Consider the following 20,316-nt stretch of genomic DNA (forward strand, 5'->3'; position numbering starts at 1 on the left):
GCTGTACATCTCTATGACTCTATAACTGCCATCCATCACATCCTCTTGCTCTTGTAAATTCCTCAATGCCTCTAACTGTCTCTCCAACCGATCCGTTCGATCTGATAAGATTCGCAAGCAATGGCATTTATTACAGATATAATCCTCAGTAACCTGTAAACTCTCCCTAAGCTCCCACATCTGACAAGAAGAACTACTGAAGGCCATTTTTGCTTCTATCAATCTACAGACACAGAAAATAGCACAACATTGAGGGCCGAAGGGCCTGTACTGTGCTGTAATGTTCTCTGTTTTTTTGAAGGATGAGAGGTGACTTGATAGAGATGTACAGGATGTTGAGAGGCTTGGATAGACTGGATAGAGAGACATTTTCCCATGGCAGAAATGTCAATCATGAGAGGGCATAATTTTAATGTGATTGGAGGAAGGTTTTGGGAAGATGTCAGAGGTAGGTTCTTTACTTAGAAAGTGGTGGGTGCATGGAATGCATTAGTAGTAGAGTCAGGTACATTAGGGACATTTAAGTGACTTTTGGATGGGCACATGGAAGTTAGTACAATGAAGGGTATGTCGGTTAGTCTGATCTTACAGTAGGATAAAAGGTCAGCGCAAAATCGAGGGTCGAAGGGCCTGTTCTGTGCTGTTCTATGTTTATGATTGGCAGAGCAGGCTGGAGGGATGGAATGGCCTACCGCTGTCCCAGTTTCCAATGTTCCTGTGAGTGAAGTCTAACATGATGCGCTAGGAAGAATCCGTATTGAATTGCAAATGTTAGCTGGATTCCTCTCTCCACAGATGCTGCCAAGTCTCTCCAGAACTTCCTGCTTTTAATTCAGATCCCTACCATCTTCAGTACATTACTCTTCTGGAAAAAGAAACGTGGATGCACACTCAAACTATTAATAACGCCGTTACAGTCACCAATGCACCAGGAAAACCGGACTCCACACGTTTGCTATGAATGAACATGTTTGGAAAAAAAGCACAATCCACACTCAGCAGCACCGCAGTCAAAATTGCAACTCAGAAACGCCACATGTAGCGTTTGCACAACTACCCTCTCGGCCTGGGAATCCTGGGGTGGGGGAGGGAAGTTTTTTTGCAGCTATATGAGACTAAGACAGATGAGAGAGTAAGGACAGTATTTCCAAAGAGAAACATAGAGGAGACAGCATTGGGTCTGTTGGCAATGTGCATTTTTTCTTTAATGAGACACGAATTAGACTTCTTTGGGGTGTCTGACTTTTGGGAAGGTCAGTCAGTATTCCTTTAAGGACAACACTGCACCGCCAGATTGTGTTTGCAAAGCGGATACTGTGGTGAACTGGAGTCCCCTTTGTTTATGCTGGTTCTTCTTGGACAGTTCCGATTTGATAGACTGGTCCAGGGCGTGTCCTGTCATTCATGAAACATGAAACTGAGTGTTTTCTGTGCTCTGCTCACATGGTGGAAATTTCCACTATCTCTCCAACACTGTTAAATGCAGAGGAGCCCCTCTGAAAAATGACAATTGCTCGATTCACTTGCCATTTAAAGGTGGGTTTAGACCAAGACTTAAGGGGGAAACAAAGCCAGTTAATAAAAACATTTAAGTTCCTTTTGCAAACCCAAAGCTGAATTTAATCGGTCCAAAGCGTTGAGTATTTTGCTTCTTTTTTTTTAAAAAGGAAGTGTATTTTTATTTTGGAAATTAAGATGTTGGTGTATCGGCAAGTTAGAAGCTATTACAAAATGTGCAAGTGGACAGTTAAGAAAAGCGTCAATTAATCTGGAAATGCGTGAGTAAAGAGAGGATTGTTAAATACTTGTTGGGGTGTCAATGTGAGAATCATCTTTTTACGACCTGAACTGTTTTAAAGTCCATTCGCTCTGTGTTATTGCAGGCGCGTTAGTGAGGTGTTTCTAGACGGGGTGTGTGTTTTATATAACAGCCTCTTTCCCGATTGATTTCTGACAAACCAGCTTTGCTGTGACTGTTGTGTTGCCTTTAACCGCGCGGTGTCTGAGCATTATTTCTGCAAATGTGCTGACTTCGTGGTTCTCAGGTAGGAATTGTTTCAGATTGTGTCTGCCCGGGGAAGCTCGGCGTTGGGTATACACATGTGCCGGAATGTGTTTAAAGTCTAGATTGTTTTGTGTGTTCTGGTGCCTGTTGTATCCGCCTCCGTATTGAATGTTGGATCTCTGGGATCTTTCAGCCCTTGTACTGGATCTATCCTTTTCCCTGTTTTGTTTCTATCCCCACTCCGCTTCCTGGCAGAGAGTTCGCGGCAAAGTGGGTGGCCCAGGCAGAGGAGTGGGTGTGGGAGGGAATGGGTTAAAAAGGGCTGGCACAGGGAAGGGGGTGGGGGGGGGGGAGGGGTAAGCTGTGTGTGTGTGTGTGTGTGTGTGTGTGTGTTGGGAGGGGGGGGGGGGAACACAGTGATTTGGTTTTCAAAATCTTCAGGTCTGACTCTCCACATACACCTGGGCACAAAGTGGCACCAATGGGTACCAAAGGGAGTGATCTAACCCAGGTTTCTCATTGCCTACCATTGGCTGTCCTACACGGTTTCCACTAAATAAAAACTGAATGAACTGCGGATGCTGTAAATCTAGAAACAAAAACCAAAATTGCTGGAAAAGCTCAGCAGCTCTGGGAGTATCTATGGAGAGAAATCAGACTTAACAGTTCGGGTCTGGTGTTCTGAGGAAGGGTCACTGGACCCGAAACATTAACTCCTGACTTCTCTTCACAGAAGCTATGATGTGGACGTGCTTGTGTTGGACTGGAGTCGACAAAGTTAAAAATCACACAACACCAGGTTATAGTCCAACAGGTTTAATTGAAAACACTAGCTTTTGGAGCACTGCTCCTTCATCTGGTGGTTGGTGGACTTGGTGAACCACCTGATGAAGGAACAGCGCTCCAAAAGCTAGTGTTTTCAGTTAAACCTGTTGGACTATAACCTGGTGTGGTGTGATTTTTGACTTTGTTCACAGATGCTGCCAGACCTGTTGAGCTTTCTAGCAACTTCAGTTTTTGCATTTTCAGTGGCTTGGTGTACTTCACACAGCAGTCTTACTGTGAAGATTTTTCTCGCCAACTTTACTTTTTTGGGAGTCCTGTACCAGTCTCCTGCGTGAATTTACCATCTGTGAGCTGACAGACACCTTGATAGGTTACCAGGCAGTGGAAATGCAGGTTTCAATTACATGATACTGAATGGCTATATTCTCCCCTTTTGTTCCCTAATGCTTCTTCAAAACTATTTTCTCCCAAAAATATTATTTTATTAATGAAATTTGTAAAAACAGAGGAATAAGATGGGATCTTATTGAAACAGGCATGATTCTGAGGGGGCTTGATAGGTTTGTTGTTGAAAGAATAACTCTCCCCCCCACTGTCAAGGGGTCTCACACTAGAGGATGTTGTTTACAACTCAGTAGTCTCCCATTTGAGACAGAAAATGTCTTTCGTTGAGAGTCTTTGGGATTCGATTTCTCAAAATAGAATCTTTACATATTCTTAAAGGCTGAGGTAGATAGATTTTTTTTGATGAGCAAAGGGATGAAAGATTGTTGGGGGTATAAAGAAATGTAGAGTGGAGGCTAAAATCCAATCAGCCATGATCTGAATGAATGGGGGAGCAAGTTCGAAGGACCAAGTGGCTGACTGTTGTTTCTTGTTTGTATGTATGTTCTGATAGTTGTGAATCTCTAAAACTCCTGTCTACAGAGTGTGGTGAAGGTGAAGTCCTTGAATTCTTCCAAGCGGCTCAGTGGTTAGCACTGCAGCCTCACGGCTCCAGGGACCCAGGTTTGATTCCAGCCTCGGGCAACTGTCTGTGGAGTTTGCACATTCTCCCTGTGTCTGCGTGCTCTGGTTTCTTCCCACAGTCTAAAGATATGCAGGTTAGGTGGATTGGCTGTGTTAAATTGCCTGTAATATTTGGCGCATTAGTCAGGGGAAATGTAGAGAAATAAGAGAGTGGGTTACTCTTCGGAGGGTCAGTGTGGACTTGGTGGGCCGAAGGGCCTGTTTCCACACTGTAGGGATTCTAAGTTTCAGAAGAAGATAGGTTTTTGATAGGTGTCTGCGGCCATTGGGGTAGGCAAGAAGATGTAGTTGAAGACACACCTTTAATCTTAATCTTAATCTGTACTCGTGTGGTAGAGCAGACTAGAGGAGCTGAGTAGTGTACTCCTAATTCCTACATTTGTATATGCACTGTGTTTCAGTTCAAATTTGACATTACCTAAATTACATCACAAAGGGAGTTCTTTCAGTAGAGATGCCTCATCACACTTACCGTTGCAGACCATATTCACAATTTACATTTCACATCAGATATGGACGCGAGCATAAGAGGTACAGTTAGTAAGTTTTCAGATGACACTAAAATTGGAGGTGTAGTGGACAGCGAAGAGGGTTACCTCAGATTACAATAGGATCTTGACCAGATGGGCCAATGGGCTGAGAAGTGGAGTTTAATTCAAGTAAATGCGAGGTGCTGCATTTTGGGAAAGCAAATCTTAGCATGACTTATACACTTAATGGTAAGGTCCTAGGGAGTGTTGCTGAACAAAGAGACCTTGGAGTGCAGGTTCGTAGCTCCTTGAAAGTGGAGTCACAGGTAGATAGGATAGTGAAGAAGGCGTTTGGTATGCTTTCCTTTATTGGTCAGAGTATTGAGTACAGGAGTTGGGAGGTCATGTTGCGGCTGTACAGGACATTGGTTAGGCCACTGTTGGAATATTGCATGCAATTCTGGTCTCCTTCCTATCGGAAAGATGTTGTGAAACTTGAAAAGGTTCAGAAAAGACTTACAAGGATGGTGCCAGGGTTGGAGGATCTGAGCTACAGGGAGAGGCTGAACAGGCTGGGGCTGTTTTCCCTGGAGCGACAGAGGCTGAGGGGTGACCTTATAGAGGTTTACAAAATTATGAGGGGCAAGAATAGGATAAATGGGCAAAGTCTTTTCCCTAGGGTTGGGGAGTCCAGAACTAGAGGGCATAGGTTTAGGGTGAGAGGGGGAAGATATAAAAGAGACCTGAGGGGCAACTTTTTCATGCAGAGGGTGCTACGTGTATGGAATGAGCTGCCAGAGGATGTGGTGGAGGCTGGTACAATTGCAACATTTAAGAGACATTTGGATGGGTATATGAATAGGAAGGGTTTGGATGGATATGGGCCAGGTGCTGGCAGGTGGGACTGGATTGGGTTGGGATATCTGGTCGGCATGGACGGGTTGGACCAAAGGGTCTGTTTCCATGCTGTACATCTATATGACTCTATATTCTTTGGTGCTGTCAGTCCATTAGGTTTTACATGGTTTTCAGTTGCTTGCTGTACTGTAGTGGGAGGTTCTTGGACAGATGCCTTGTCCCATTAAACATTATTTCCAGCAAGGTTACAGATTTCCACTCGAGTATTGATAAATTCAGGGAGGTGGATGATGGTGTTTGGGTGTAGAGGAACTGAATGAAGAAGCAGTTTCCTGTTCCCATTCAATGGCTTTCCTGTATACAGAATTTGAGAACGTACCCTAGACTGACACTTCAACATGTTAATGGAGACATTGTGTATACTTTCAGAGGAGACACGCTTCAATCTGTTGGATTGTCATGAAAAGTCTGACCGTGATCCGTACAAGAATACGTAATTTTGTTTCGTTCAACTTTTGTGGCCACAATTTATCTCTTATCAATAAATTGGCTTTTTATCTCATTGATGTTGTGAAAATTGGTTGTTCTGTCATATAATGGAAATACAATACAATTCAGAAATAGTCAATTGGCTGTGAAATGATTTGGGACATCTTTGGAATTTGAAAGGTGCTGTGTAAATGCAGGTTCTTTCTGTCTGTTGAAGTGTGCGTGAATTTGGTTGTTAAGTGAAAATAGTTTGGGATTAGCCTCCCCATTCCCAAATTCATCTCACACTGGCAATGAGAACCATGATTGTCTTCCAAGAGGAGACGATCCCTCCAAACTTCTCCAGCAACTACACCACTCCAGATTTCCCACACAACACTGTGTGGTTGTTTGCAAAAATTGCACGTAGGATTATAATCAGATTTAGGATTGGCACTAGTAACCTGGAGTCCTCTCTGGTAGATATTTGTGTGATACATACTGTGAGGGCTTAACATGAAGACTACTTCTCAGGATAAGGTACTATTCCAAATCACAATTAGATTCAGTGACAAAAACAGAAATTGCTGGAAAATCTCAGCAGGTCTGGCAGCATCTGTGGAGAGAAATTAGAATCAATGTTTTGGGTCCAGTGACTCTTTTCGGAACCCTTTTCTGAAAATGGTCACTGGATTTGAAACGTTAACTCTGATTTCTCTCCACAATGTTGCCAAACCTGCTGAGATTTTTCAGCATTTTCAGGGTTTTTTTTTCTGATTTCCAGCATCTGCAGTTCTTTTGTTTTAAAATTAGATTCAGTGAATTGGTGTGAAGAGTAAAGAAACTAAATAATAACTTTATTTATATTGCGATCTAACTGTAATAGCAGATAGTGGTGTTTTTTGCATAATGAGATTTCAGAGGTCTGCACTATGCTCAAAATATCTCTGTGTCTAGATAAAGATGCCTTGTGCAAAATGCAGGGATGTATGTGAAATACTATTGAAATGTAAATGTAATCCTGTCCAACACACAGACTGTCAACTTCCATCTTTGTGACTGTAATTAGCTCTACCCCAGGTGCCCAAAAATTTCTCTGGCTTTTGCAGTGATGGGTCATTCAAGTGACATCTGAGCGTGGTTCAGAACATGCTAGCAATATTTTAACTCTCACATCCCTGTTCTTGTTGGGGGTTCAAATAAGGCATTCAGAATATTGTAGGGGCCTGATGTGTGCTGCACGGTTAATGCCAAATGGCTCAAAGTATATATAGTTTATCAAGAAATGGGCAGCATGGTGGCTCAGTGGTTAGCATGGCGACCTCACAGTGCCAGAGACCTGGGTTCAATTCCACACTTGGATGACCATCTGTGTGCAGTTTGCACATTCTCCCCATGTCTGCGTGAGGTTTCCCCCCACAGTCCAAAGATGTGCAGGTTAGGTGAGGTGACCAAGGTAATTTACCCATAGTATTCAGGGATGTGTGGGTTAGGTGCAATAGTCAGGGGTAAATGTAGAGTAATAGGGAAAGAGTCTGGAGGGATCACTCTTTAGAGGGTCGGTGTGGACTTGTTGGGCCGAATGGCCTGTTTCTGTACTGTAGGGATTCATTTTATGAAAATAAAGTATATCCTGAGCATTGTGTTTTGGCCATGGGTTAATTGATGATTTTTTTTCTCTCTTGTGTACATGGCAAGTGTAAATGAAAGTCCAATATCTCCTGTGTCCTTTCACATGCTGGTTGCGTAGAACCCTACTGCATGGAAACAGGCCATTTGGTCCAACAAATCCACACTGACTCTCTGAAAAGCATCCCACCCTGACTCAGCCTCCTAGCCTATCCTTTTAACCCTTTGTTTCCCACGGCAAATCCCCCTAACCTCGAAATCCCTGGATACTATAGGCAATTTAGCAATTTAGAGAAAGTGAGGACTGCAGATGCTGGAGATCAGAGTCAAAAAGTGTGGTGCTGGAAAAGCGCAGCAGATCAGGCAGTATCTGAGGAGCAGGAGAGTCAACGTATAGGCATAAACCCTTCATCAGGAATTTAGCCTGACTAATCCACCTAACCTGCACATCTTTGGCCTGTGGGAAGAAACAGTGCAAACTCCACACAGATAGACACCTGAGGCTGGAATTGGACCCAGGTTTATGGCGTTGTGAGGCATCAGTGTTAACTACTGAGCCAGTAGAGAGAAGATGTTATGGAAACCCACAAGATTCTTGAGGAAATTGACAGATACAGCAAAGTTGTTGCCCTTTGTGAGAGAAGCTAGGACCAGAAGGAATTAAGAGCCATGGATAAAAGGCAGGAAAGTGGGGTTGAGGATTATGAGATAGCCATGATCTCATTGAATAGTGGAGCAGACTTGACAGGCTAAATGGTTGCCATCTGCTCCTATGTCTTTTGATGCGACGGTCAAATCCCACTTCTTGGCACTTGGATGCCAACCCTTCTTAAAAACCCAGGACTTGGTGATCTCCTTGAGCTATTGCTCTTTCTGCCTGACCTTGCAGTCCTGTCAGCACCTCCCACCAGAGCCCTGACCTTGCTTTGGTTGCTGACCATCCTTGATACTGTCACACTGAGAAGCAGCAGTCCCACTCTTGCCTTGTTTAGCTGCTGGCTCTGTGGTGGAGCTGCAGGATAGGCGTCAATCCAATGCTTCACCTGTTGGCATACTTCCATTCTGTGGGGATGGGTGAACAGTTCCCCCTCTGCTTTTCCAAATCCAGTCCAAGAATTTATTGCTGCTGAAGCCTTCCTCATTGGAAAGACACTAGAATGATTAATTACAGGAAGGCAATCAGCTCGAGAAGCTGACTAGATTGAGATAATAATCCTTGTGTTGTTCAATGGGAGATTCGCTGACATGAAAGTGTTTGTCAGATGCAACTCAATGATTGAATGCTGAGATAAAATGTGTTAGCTTTCTGGTTGAGATGATCCCAGTTATTTGCCAGTTAAGCTTGGAAATTGAGTCAGACTTGATTGGAACGCATGGAATTTGCATCCAGCTTGGAAAAGGGATGGAAATTAATGCTTATTTTGTTTATTTAAAATCTATTTAAAGTGGCTAAGCTAGTTTGAGGAGAAAGTGAGGACTGCAGATGCTGGAGATCAGAGCTGAAAAATGTGTTGCTGGAAAAGCGCAGCAGGTCAGGCAGCATCCAAGGAGCAGGAGAATCAACATTTCGGGCTTGAGCCTTCTTCAGGAGCCCTTCTTTCCTGAAGAAGGGCTCATGGCCGAAACGTCAATTCTCCTGCTCCTTGGATGCTGCCTGACCTGCTGCGTTTTTCCAGCAACACATTTTCAGCTCAAGCTAGTTTGAGGTAAACTTTGTTAGACCGTGTGTAAAAATTGGCTGAAATGAAAATAATAAATAAAGTCACTATAGTCCTGCTCTCTGGTGAGAAAGGGAGATGATTGGTGGTTTGACCTGAGGGTTAGCACATGTCAGGCAAAAGGAGAGTCCTTTATGGTAACATCAGTCAGTGCATGAATTGAACCCATTCTGTTGGTGTTACTCCATGTAAAAAGCCAGCTGAGCTAACCAACCCCTGAGGGTGAATAACAAAGAACCATAGAATCGCTACAGTGTACAAACAGGCCACTTGGCCCAACACGTCCACACCGACCCTCTGAAGAGTATCCCACCCAGACCCATTCCCCTACCCTATTACTTTACATTTCCCCTAACTAATGTGCCTAGCCTGCATATCCCTCAACACTGTGGGCAATTTAGCATGGCCAGATCACCAAACCTGCACATCTTTGGACTGTGGGAGGAAACCGGAGCATCCGGAGGAGACCCACGCAGACACTTGGAGAATGTGCAAACTCTATGCAGGCAGTCGCCCGAGGGTGGAATCGAACCCCGACCCCTGGCACTGTGTCACGCAGCAGTATGAACCACTGCGCCACCGTGCTGCCCCATAACGTCAGGTAAACCTGCATTTCAAGTCAAAAAGGCAGGTAGCCTGGGAAGGTTAGGGAGCTTTATGCTGCTTTGCTAAGCAGGAGTTGTGGATGAGTAGAAATTGTTGGTAGATTTCGCTGGCAAGATTCACAGGGTCGTACCTATAGTAGAGGGTGGCTTAGCTCAACTAGACAGCTGGTTTGCAATTCAAAGTGGCACCAACAGTGTGGGTTCAGTTCCTGCACCAAATGAGATTACCATGAGAGACTCTCCTTCTGAACCTCTCTCCTAGCCAGAGGTGTGGTGACCCTCAGGTCATTTCTCTCTCTAGTGAACAGGACTATGACGGTGTTGCTCCACATTATGAAAGTAACGATCAATTTCATAATGCGTAGTAAAGCTTCCTGCACAACACCTGGACTAAGAAGGGGAAGGGCCAAACATAAGATGTACCTGATCTCTCAAAATGCAGAAAATTGCGAAGTGAAAGCTGTGGCATACTGTCTAAAATGCACAGATGTAACCTGGCGATAGTAGTTAGTGAGCAGCCTGCTGGGAATGGCAGATGGATAACACAACACTTTCTCCAAAAAGGCCTCATTAGTGGCAATTAAAGTTTGCCAAATGTTCTCCCTCTGCCCACTTTATTTGAAAAGCAACAGACAAGAAGCATAAAATTACTATGACTGAGATCACCAGCCCCATTTTGTAACTGCAGTTTGTATCATAGATTCTTTGAACAAACATACTACAAAGGATATTCGTGTAAAGAGAGTCAAAGGTTTGACAGTGGCAATATGCAACTAACCTTGATCCGCCACTCTGAAATAATGACTTTAGCTTCCCCGATATTGGGGAAGATTTCTGCTCAACAGGATGCTTGTTGGTCAGATAAGCAGCTGAATAGTTTAATCATGGTGAAGGGAGGCAATGTTGGTGAGATCATGCTTGGTGTCATTAGTATACATGTGAAAATGGATTCATTGCTTTTGTTTATAATCTACATGCCCCTCAGTGACATTACCCAAAAACAAAGTTTCCATGGTCCCACCCTCTCATTAGAGAGCAGTGATAAATTTAAATTGACAGCCTCGGGTGAGGTTGAGAAGGTGGAACCTTCATGATAGCCTGACAGCCAGTTGTGGCATCACAATCCAGTCAACTGAGCTAACTGACCTACCATAATAAGAAATTGGAGGGGATCAAAGATGGGCCCTTGGCTGACACCAGTGTGGGAGCATATAGAGAAACCATTGTATTCTCTGAGTACAGTGTACACGTGAGAATAGAGTAGCTGAGTAGAGGTCCTGCATAGCTATGGGGAAGGTATTTAAAGATGGTGATGTGTTCAACCATGTTGTAGATTGCAAACAGACAGAAAAGAATGAGGAAAAAATTTGTGTTCGTTCTTGTCACTGAGGATGTTATTTGCAACTTTAAGAACTGTTTGCATAAATCTGGTTGATTCTGATGTGGGGAGAGGTCAGAAAAAGATAGGAATGGACTTAGGAGGTGACGACATTGAGAAAGATTTAGTGTCAGGTCTAAATAAATGCTCAAGAGTCAAAACGTGTGCTTGAAAAGCATAGCTATTCAGGCAGCATCCGAGGAACAGGAGAGTCGACATTTTGAGTATAAGCTCTTCATCAGGAATGGAATCTCTCTACCATCTCACTCTGCGTTATCTATGTGCATGTCTGACATCCAGACCTGAATGGTACAAAGCTTAAAAACCACTTTTAGAAGCATCGAAAAGTGAGAAACATGGGAAGTCCTAAACTATTTAGAGTCCATGCACTTAGACCATTTAAATGACGTGCACGTGCGAATGGAAGCTCGCCTTGGGGAGGGTAAGAAGGTATACAGCAGTTGCATTCCTGAGCCTTGGTTATATCACATTGGAAAGCCTGTCAGCAGTTGTGTGCAGCACACCTTAGGGTACATTGGCTTTGGCAGGAGTGAAGCGTAGATTTAGTGGACTGCTACCAAAAATCCAAGGGGGAAGTTACAAGTTACCCTTCTACAGCCATTCAACTTGTGAACTTAACTTGTTGAGTTACTTTCAGATTTATTGACATTATATATGCACAAGTAAATGATGTAGCGATGGAAATCTCTCAAGATCCATCGAGATCTCAAGATCTCATTCATGTTTTTGTCAGTTTACACAAGAAATCTGTTTTTGATGGAACGAACCTTAACTTCCAGCTGATGCAAGCTTCTAGCGCATCGGTGACATCTTTCCAATCCTTGAATCTACACCCACCTGTAATCAGTTTAATATGCTTTAAGCTTTTGCTAGTTTCACTTTTTTGAGATGGAACAGGCAGGATTGTTGTGAAATCCGTGCTCGGATGCTCCACTGCAGTCTGCCGGAAGGCCATCGTCATCAGACAGTAAACATGCTGGGATTCCTAAAGCTTCGTGGTTATAGGTTTGGCTGCATCAGCAATCTTGTAAATAGGGCATTTGCCATTTTGTAAACATTGTGCAGAAGTAGAGCACAACCAAGCCATTGTGCAGGACAGTGACTGTCCTGACCAGATCGTTCATTGTTCACTGTATTGTGCAAACTCTCAAATGGGCTAAAGACCTGAAAAGGGACCAGGAATGGTAAGACCTCTCAAAAGGTGAGCTATATGTTAAGCAAGTCATCACGTTGCTATCATGTAATGATTTCATGAGTTCTATTTCCACTACGCTAATACTGCTATCAGTTTGAAAAGACTCCCTGCCCACCACACCATTGCATTTCAGGGTTAGTGTGATACATAGACCACATGGCAGTTATTGTATGATTGAAGCAAACAGAAGTGCCTTTGATTTTTCCTAATAGCCAGGGTATACTCAACTAGCCCGTGCTTACAATATTCATTTTTGAAAGAAAACACCTATTTCAAAACACTTGTAATCGGGGCAGCACTTGTTGAACAATCCTGAGTGCACCAATAGCTACACTAAGAACCAGTTTAAAATTACCAGTCAGGCTCAGAGTGTGGATCATTTACTCTTGCTGAAAGTGATGTGTCCGTACACAGGGAACCAGTCTCGGAAAAGTAAGGAAACAACTTTTACTGCCTTGCATTCCCGTTGCCCACCCAGGAGCTGGAGAATCCAAAGGCTCCCTGTCGTTTTCTTCAGAGCAATGTCTTAGCCAAACAAAGCTGCCAGGCCAACCAGTCCTCTCCTGTAATATAAATAGTTATGACCTTTTGAAATGTTAAAAATCACACAACACCAGGTTATAGGCCAACAAGTTTATTTGGAAGCAGTAGCTTTCGGACCACTGTTCCTTCATCAGGTGGTTGAGGATTATAAGATCATAGGACACAGAGTTTACAGTGTGGTATAACTGAAATTATATATTGAAAAATAACTGGATTGTTTGTTAAGTCTCTCACCTTTTTGTATTCTTGCTTTTGTCCTGATGAGTGCCAGATATGAAGCCTTAGCAATGTGTCCTCTTCTTAGCAATATTCAAGTTCTAGTCAGTGGAATGAGTTGAATTAGACAGCAGCTTTCAGAACTGCTGGACAGCTCAAAATGTTTACTAACTGGTGAAATACTTTCATGACATGTAGCCATTGTTGTAATGTAGGAAATGCAGAAACAAATTTTCTGCACAGCAAGCTGCAGTTTGATAATGGAGGAGAGCAGATGGAAATATTTAATTAAGTAACTGCTCTGGTTGTTTTCCCTCCTACAAAACAGGACTGGACAATAAGATGTAGGAGCAGCAGTAACCCATTCGGCCCATCGAGTCTGCTCTGCAACTCAATAAGATCGTGCCTGATCTGATAATCATCAGCTCTACTTTCCTGCCTTTTCCCATAATTCTTGATTCCTTTACTGATTTAAAAAAAAAATTGGCTGTCTTAGCCTTGAATGCACTAAATGATTCAACCTCAACTGACCTCTGTGGTAAAGAATTCCACAGATTCGTTTACCCGAGTCCAAAGGTGTATAAGTTAGAGTGGGTAGGCAATGCTAAATGACCCATTGTGTCTAGGAATGTGCAGGCTAGGTGGGAAATGCAGGGTTACAGGGATAGGGTGGGGGCATAGGTTGGTGGGATGCTCTTCAGAGGGTCAGTGTGGACTTGATGAACCAAATGGCCTGCTTCCACATTGTAGGGATTCTGTGAGAAGATCCATTGCTTCATCTGTGTGACCCCTTAATCTGAAACTATGCCCTCTGGCCCTAGCTTCTACCACAGTAGGAAACAACAATCCCAGATGAGGATTCTGGGTAATCCAAGATGGAGGATGGGAAAAATTTCTGACTGTAACAGCTGCTCCTTTTTTTAGGTATTGGAGGGGATTTCCTCGAATTCCAGGAGCAACAATTACGGTTTAAATGCTGTTGCATTGTTTTGGAATTTGGGAAAAACAAAGTTAAAACATCAGCAGTTTTAAAAGGGTGAAGAACAGACAAAGGAAGCACATGGTGAGGTCATTGCAGGAGAGAGAGAGAGAAAGAAACTACAGTGAACCTGCACAGTTACTGCTTTTGCTTGGATGTTTCAGTAAGGTCTCCTCTCCTGAACATCAATGAGTGCGGGTCTAACCTACTCCACCTTGGTTTATAAAATAGTCCTTCCATACTCAGGAACAATCTATTGAACTTCCTTTGGACTACCTCTAATGCTAATCTGCATTTCCTTAGAGAGTGTGCCCAGTCTTGTGCCCTGTATGGTTTCCTATATGACCAGGCAGAGGCAACATGGCTTTCAAAAAGGGAAGTTATGTGTAACTAATATATTGGATTATTAACAAAATAATATTCGTGGTGGATAGAGGAAAACTAGTAGATGTGATGTACTTGCTTTCCAAAAGGTATTTCATCAGGTGCTGCATTAAGATTAAGAAGCAGGGAGTAAGGACAACTGGGTCTCTATCAGAATAAGTTAAAGAACGGTAGATGCTGGAACAAACAAAACAGAAATTTCTAGAGAAACTCAGCAGATCTTACAGCATCTTTGTACAGGAAGCACTTTGAGTTCTGTCACCCGTCTTCAGAGATGTGATGATGGTTCTGTGGTCATTATTACTGAGACTAGCCTTCAGTTCCACATTTTACGAATTGAATTCAAATTCTACCAATTACTGTAGTGGGTTTATGAGCCCAAGTCTCCCAGGACATTAGGAGAAAGTGAGGACTGCAGATGCTGGAGATCAGAGTCAAGAGTGTGCTGCTGGAAAATCCGAGGAGCAGGAGAATCAACGTCTCGGGCATAAGTCCTTCATCAGGAAGCAGAACGTTAGCCTGGGCCTCTGGGTTACCAGTCCAGTAACAGTACCACACATCAGCCGTGTCATTGGCTCTTAGTGAGATAAACATACTGTGTATGCTTTACCAGCAGACTTGGAAAATGCAATTGTTCAAACACAGGGCCCTGTCCTTTACAAACAGAATATTTTCCACACATTATGCCTTCTTCAACTGACGCAAAGCTGTTGGTGGGTGCGGAGTGGATATGGGGAGAAAGTGGGAACAGTCACTGAGTTGGGTGATCAGCTATGATCATATTGAATAGCAGGCTCGAAGGCCGAATGGCCTACTGCTATTTTCTTTGAGTTCTGGGCAGAACTATACTCCTCAAAAATATTTGCTAAAGGAAAGAACAATGATGTACAGAAAACTGAGCTTAGTGTAGGCTTAAATAAAATAATAACTTCCGTCGTCCACTAGTACATTGTGATCTTGGCAAATTAACAGACTGCATACGTGGAACTAAGAGAGTAAGCTGTATTAAAGAGGAAATAATGGAATGGATGTCCCTAATTTTAAGTTAATTAATTTAGTTCTTTACTTTACTCGCAATGCAGGATAATCAACCATGATCCCATTGAATGGTAGAGCAGACTCGAAGGGCTGAATGGCCTACTCCTGCTCTAGTTTATGTTTGTATGACCTTCTGCCAATGCTGCTGGTGCATGCTGAGTTTGGCCAACTGGTTTCATTGTTTTTTTTTCAGCTTCAGCTAGAATCTGGTCTCTGTCCCTCTGACCCACTTCTTATGGTGACCTCCACATCCACCAGTATTTTGTTCATCTGTTCACAACTAATCCTGCACCTCTCCATCTTCACTTGCCGCAGCAAATCCTCAGTAATTTGCCCTCCACTTCCTTCCCTTTCTTAACTTTAGAATCTCACTCTCCCTCCACTAGGAGAACAGATCCTCCATACTCCAGGCTGACTCCACAGTCCACCATCATTTTATTCATGTTCCTCTCAGCCCTATTCCCAGTAAAAAGTGCTGACCACCTGAACTCCAAACTTGGCAACATGAGCGAATTATTGCAGATGCTAGAAATCCAAAGTAAAAACAAAAGATGCTGAAAGTATTCAGCAGGTCTGACAGCATCTGTGGAGAGAGAAGAAAAGTTAATGTCTCAGACTTTTCTTTTAATCTCTCAGGATTTTTGCTTCCCTCCAGTTCTGCTTTGTGAATCCCTGAATTTAACCACTCCACTATTGCTTCAAGCTTTTCAAAGTGGCATCTCCAAATCCCGTCCTCTCTCTCATTCTACGATTTGGAGATGCTGGTGTTGGACTGGGGTGGACAAAGTTAAAAATCATACAACGTCAGGTTATAGACTAACAGGTTTATTGGGAAGCACTAGGTAACCACCTGATGAAGGAGCAGCGCTCCGAAAGCAAGTGCTTCCACATAAACCAGTTGGACTATAACCTGGTGGTGTGTGATTTTTGATACTCTCTCTCATTCTAGACTCTTCTCAAATTCGATCGCTTTGACCCAGCTTTTGGTCATTTATCTGAATATCTCCATACATGGCTCAACCTCACGTTGATTTGGAACTTCCCTTAGGAAGCTTTAATATGTTATAGGTGCAATATAAATGTAGATTAAATATAATGCCTCTTGTCTGTGTTTACGCTGTAAATCAGGATCACCATTAACTCTTCTTTCTCATACCAAGAACCTTCTAGGTTCACATCACTCCTTGCTATTTGAGAAAACATTTGAGAGCAAATGTGGACAGCTGTGTGTCTTATATTGCAACGAAATGCCATTCCTTTAGCCCTAAGTTGGTAATCAGATACCTTCAGCAAGTCTTTAGGTTAGAAGGAAGAATCAGACTCTCAGTCCCACTCTAACTGCACTGATGATCTTCAGTCATGTGTTAGTCTTTACCTCTATATACCTTGTTAAAGATCACACAACACCAGGTTATAGTCCAACAGATTTATTTGGCATGGTTTGAAGATGCTGGTGTTAGACTGGGGTGTACAAAGTTAAAAATCACGTAACACCAGGTTATAGTCCAACAGGTTTAATTGGAAGCACACTAGCTTTCGGAGTGCCACTCCTTCATCAGGTAACTGTGGAACAGAATCATAAGGCACAGAATTTAGAGCAAAAGATTACAGTTTCATGCAACTGAAATGATATATTGAACAAACCTAGATTGCTGTTAAATCTTTCATCTTTTAGAATGGGTTGCAGGTTTCAGTTCATTAATATGTAAGTCCCAGAACTTCTTTTAAGTCACACTTATTCACCTTCAGCAGCCAGGAGTGGTTTAAAAATGAAGGCATTCGTGCAGATCTGAAAGTGTGAGATCGTATCCGATGGATATGCAGGGGAAGTAAAATCAGAAAACACTCAAAAAGCTTCTGTGAAGAGGGAAGCAGTGTTTCTGTTTCAGATCAATCACCAATTTATGACAACTAACTGAAACTAGTTCTGCTTCTCATGGTTAGATATTGCCTGACTTGCTGAGTATTTTTCCCAGATTTCCAGTGTTTAGCTTCTGCAGATGCACACAAGACAGTTATTGCTGCTCTTTTGCAAATTAAGGGTACTTTTTTAATTTCAAAAACTTATTTTATTCATAAAAGTTTTTATATACAAACATAATTACTAGAGCAATTTAAGTCTATGCAGAGTTTACAGATGTAGAACAAAGCATTTCTTTCTTGCTTTTCCAAGACTATATTTATAAGCATTTGAGGTACTGGGGGATTCTGATAACTGGATAGACGCCTGTTGTACTTTGACAGAAAGACCTCAGACTGTGGCTTTTCTCCACTGTGCACTGGCAGCAGCTGGCCCAAGCTTTAGCAGTTGATACGAAGATAGGGAGAGGGACAGGTAGCTTTGAGGAGGCAGGGAGGCTGCAGAAGGATTTGGACAGGTTAGGAGAGTGGGCAAAGAACTGACAAATGGAGTACAGTGGGAGAAATTGTGAGCACATGTACCTTCGTAGGAAGACTAGAGGCAGGGACTATTTCTAACTGAGAAAAAATTTCTGAAGTACAAAGAGACTTGGGAGTTCTAGTCCAGGATTCTCTCAAGGTAAACTCTTCTCAGTTGAGTCTGTAGTTAGGAAGGAAATGTAATGATGGCATTTATTTTGAGAGGACTTGAATATAAAATCAGACTCTATAAGGGTCTGGTCAGACCACATTTGGAGTATTGTGTGCAGTTTTGTGCCCCATATCTCAGGAAGGATGTACTGGCCTGGACTGGAGGAAGTTCACGAGAATGGTCCCAGGAATGAAAAGCTTAACATATGAGGAACATTTGAGGACTCTGGGCTTATACTCGATAGAGTTTAGAAGGATGACTGGGGATTTAATTGAAATATACTGAATGGCCTGGACAGAGTGTATGTTTGGGACAATGTTTCCATTGGTACGAGAGACTAGGACCCGAGGGCACAGCCTTAGAGCAACGGGAAGACCTTTTTAGAATGGAGATAAAGAGAAACTTCTTCAGCCAGAGAGTGGGGAATCAATGGAATTCATTGCCACAGAAGGCTGTAGAGGCCGGGTTATTGAGTATATTTAAGACTGTGAGATAGTTTCTTGAGTATCAAGAGAGTCAAGAGTTACGGGGAGAATGAGTTTGAGAAACGTATCAGCCATGATTGAATGGCAGCAGACTCGATGGGCTGAATGGCCTAATTTCTGCTCCTATGTCTTTTCCTTCAGCACGTTGTCCTGTTCTTTGGAATGTGTCTATTTGCAACACTTGGTTGAGGTCAACTCTTTGCTCTGGAAAACCAATTGAAAGCAGACTTTCTTCCCTTTGCCTCTGACCTAGCCCTTGTCTTTCCTCACAATTCTTTAATCTTTATGATCAGAGCCTTCAGTTTTTGACCAAATCAAAATCACCTTTACTCAGCTCTTGCCTGCTTCCTTTGAAACATGTGCTCCTGTTTAATTCCTCTGAAAATATTGGCAGGAGGCTATTTGAATCCAAAAGTGGTGGTGGTAGAGTGAATGGGGGACGGTGGTCCCAAGACTGCTTAATTGTTCAGAAGTTAAGACTTGAGATCTAAACTGTCTCTTTATGCTTTTGTAAAATTTACAGCTGCACCTATAAACCAACCAAAGTAAAACTTGCTGAGAGTTACCTGAAAGTAGACCATTTCCCCGTCCAATTTAGTTGCGAGGCAACACTCGAGTGTTGTATAAGATAAAGCATTGATAAGATAGCAAACATTATTTATTTTAATAAGATAACATAGATGCTTGGCTAACTAGTGGCAGACAGAGAGTTGGGGGGGGAAGAGGCATTATCAGGAATGCCTTTAACTAGTGGAGTGCCACAAGGATCAGTGGTGGGACCACAATTACTTTAATGACTTCGATGAGGAAATGAAAAATACTCCAGCCAAGTTTGTAGATGACATAAAAAAGAGATGGAAAGAAGAATAATGAGGATGTCTACAGAGAGATATCGGCAGGTTACCCCAATGGACAGAAGCATGGCAGATGGAACCTCATGTGGGGAATTGTAAAGTTAAGCATTTTGGCAGGAAGCTGAATATCATTTTAAATGGGAAAAGATTTCAAAAAGCACAGAAAGATTTGTGAGTCCTCATACATGACTCACAAAAAGCTATCATCCAAGGTGAGCAGGTATGAGGGAAGGTAAGTGGTTTGTTGGCTTTTATTTCATAGATGTGAGGTGTCGGTGTTGGACGGGGGTGGACAAAGTCAGAAATCATACGACACCACATTATAGTCCAAAGGCTTAATTTTCGGAGCACTGTTGGACTTTAGCCTGGTGTTATGTGACTTCTGACTTTAGTTCAAAACAAATAAGTACAAAACTGGAGAAGTTTTACAGAAACTATCCAAAGTACTAATCAGGCCACTGCTGGAATACTCGGAACAGTTTTGAACACTGTATCTAAGGAAAGATATAATGACATTGGAAGCAGTTCAGAGAAAGCTTACCTAGGCTGAAACCTGGTGAGGAAAGTGTGGACTTATTGCAGTTTAGGGGAATAAGAGGCAACCTTATTGAAATGTAGAAAATCCTTAAGGAGTTTGGCAGGGTAAGTGCAGAGAGGTTGTTTCCCCTTTTGGGAAACTCTCGGATCAGAGGACAGATTCACAGAGTTAAGACAGTGATGAGAAATGTTAGGAAGATAGTCAATCATGGAATTCTTTCTACAGAGGGATGTCAAGGCTGGGTCACTGAATATACTGTGGCTGACCTCGACAGATTTTTAATCAATAAGGGATCCACTGAAGGAGGATCGCTGGACCCAAAATGTTGACTCTGCTTTCTCTTGGCAGATGCTGCTAGACCTGCTGAGTTTCTACAGCAATTTCTGTTTTTGTTTCAGATTTCCATCATATTCAGTTTTTACCTTTTTAATGAAGGAATCAGGAGTTCTGGGGTAAAGGCTGGAAAGTGGAATTGAGGATTAAGGGATCGGCCACCATCTGACTGAATGGTGGAGCAGACTCGCTGGGCAAAATGTCCTCCATCTTCTATCCTTATGGCTTCCATG

General features: G+C 42.7%; 1 protein-coding gene across 6 annotated transcripts in view; it reads left to right on the forward strand.

The window, feature by feature from the left end:
* Nucleotides 1-1,393: 1,393 nt before the first annotated feature.
* LOC140458002 (sodium-coupled neutral amino acid transporter 4-like) overlaps nucleotides 1,394-20,316 on the forward strand; it is a 110,716-nt gene continuing 91,793 nt past the window's right edge. For 2 of the 6 annotated variants that reach the window (XM_072551936.1, XM_072551943.1), the window contains exon 1: nucleotides 1,394-1,536. The gene's annotated coding sequence lies outside the window, so the exon portion shown is untranslated. The other 4 variants (XM_072551944.1, XM_072551938.1, XM_072551937.1 and 1 more) reach the window with 4 other exon arrangements.

Source organism: Chiloscyllium punctatum, chromosome 32 (genome assembly GCF_047496795.1).
Source record: "Chiloscyllium punctatum isolate Juve2018m chromosome 32, sChiPun1.3, whole genome shotgun sequence".
NCBI lineage: Eukaryota > Metazoa > Chordata > Chondrichthyes > Orectolobiformes > Hemiscylliidae > Chiloscyllium > Chiloscyllium punctatum.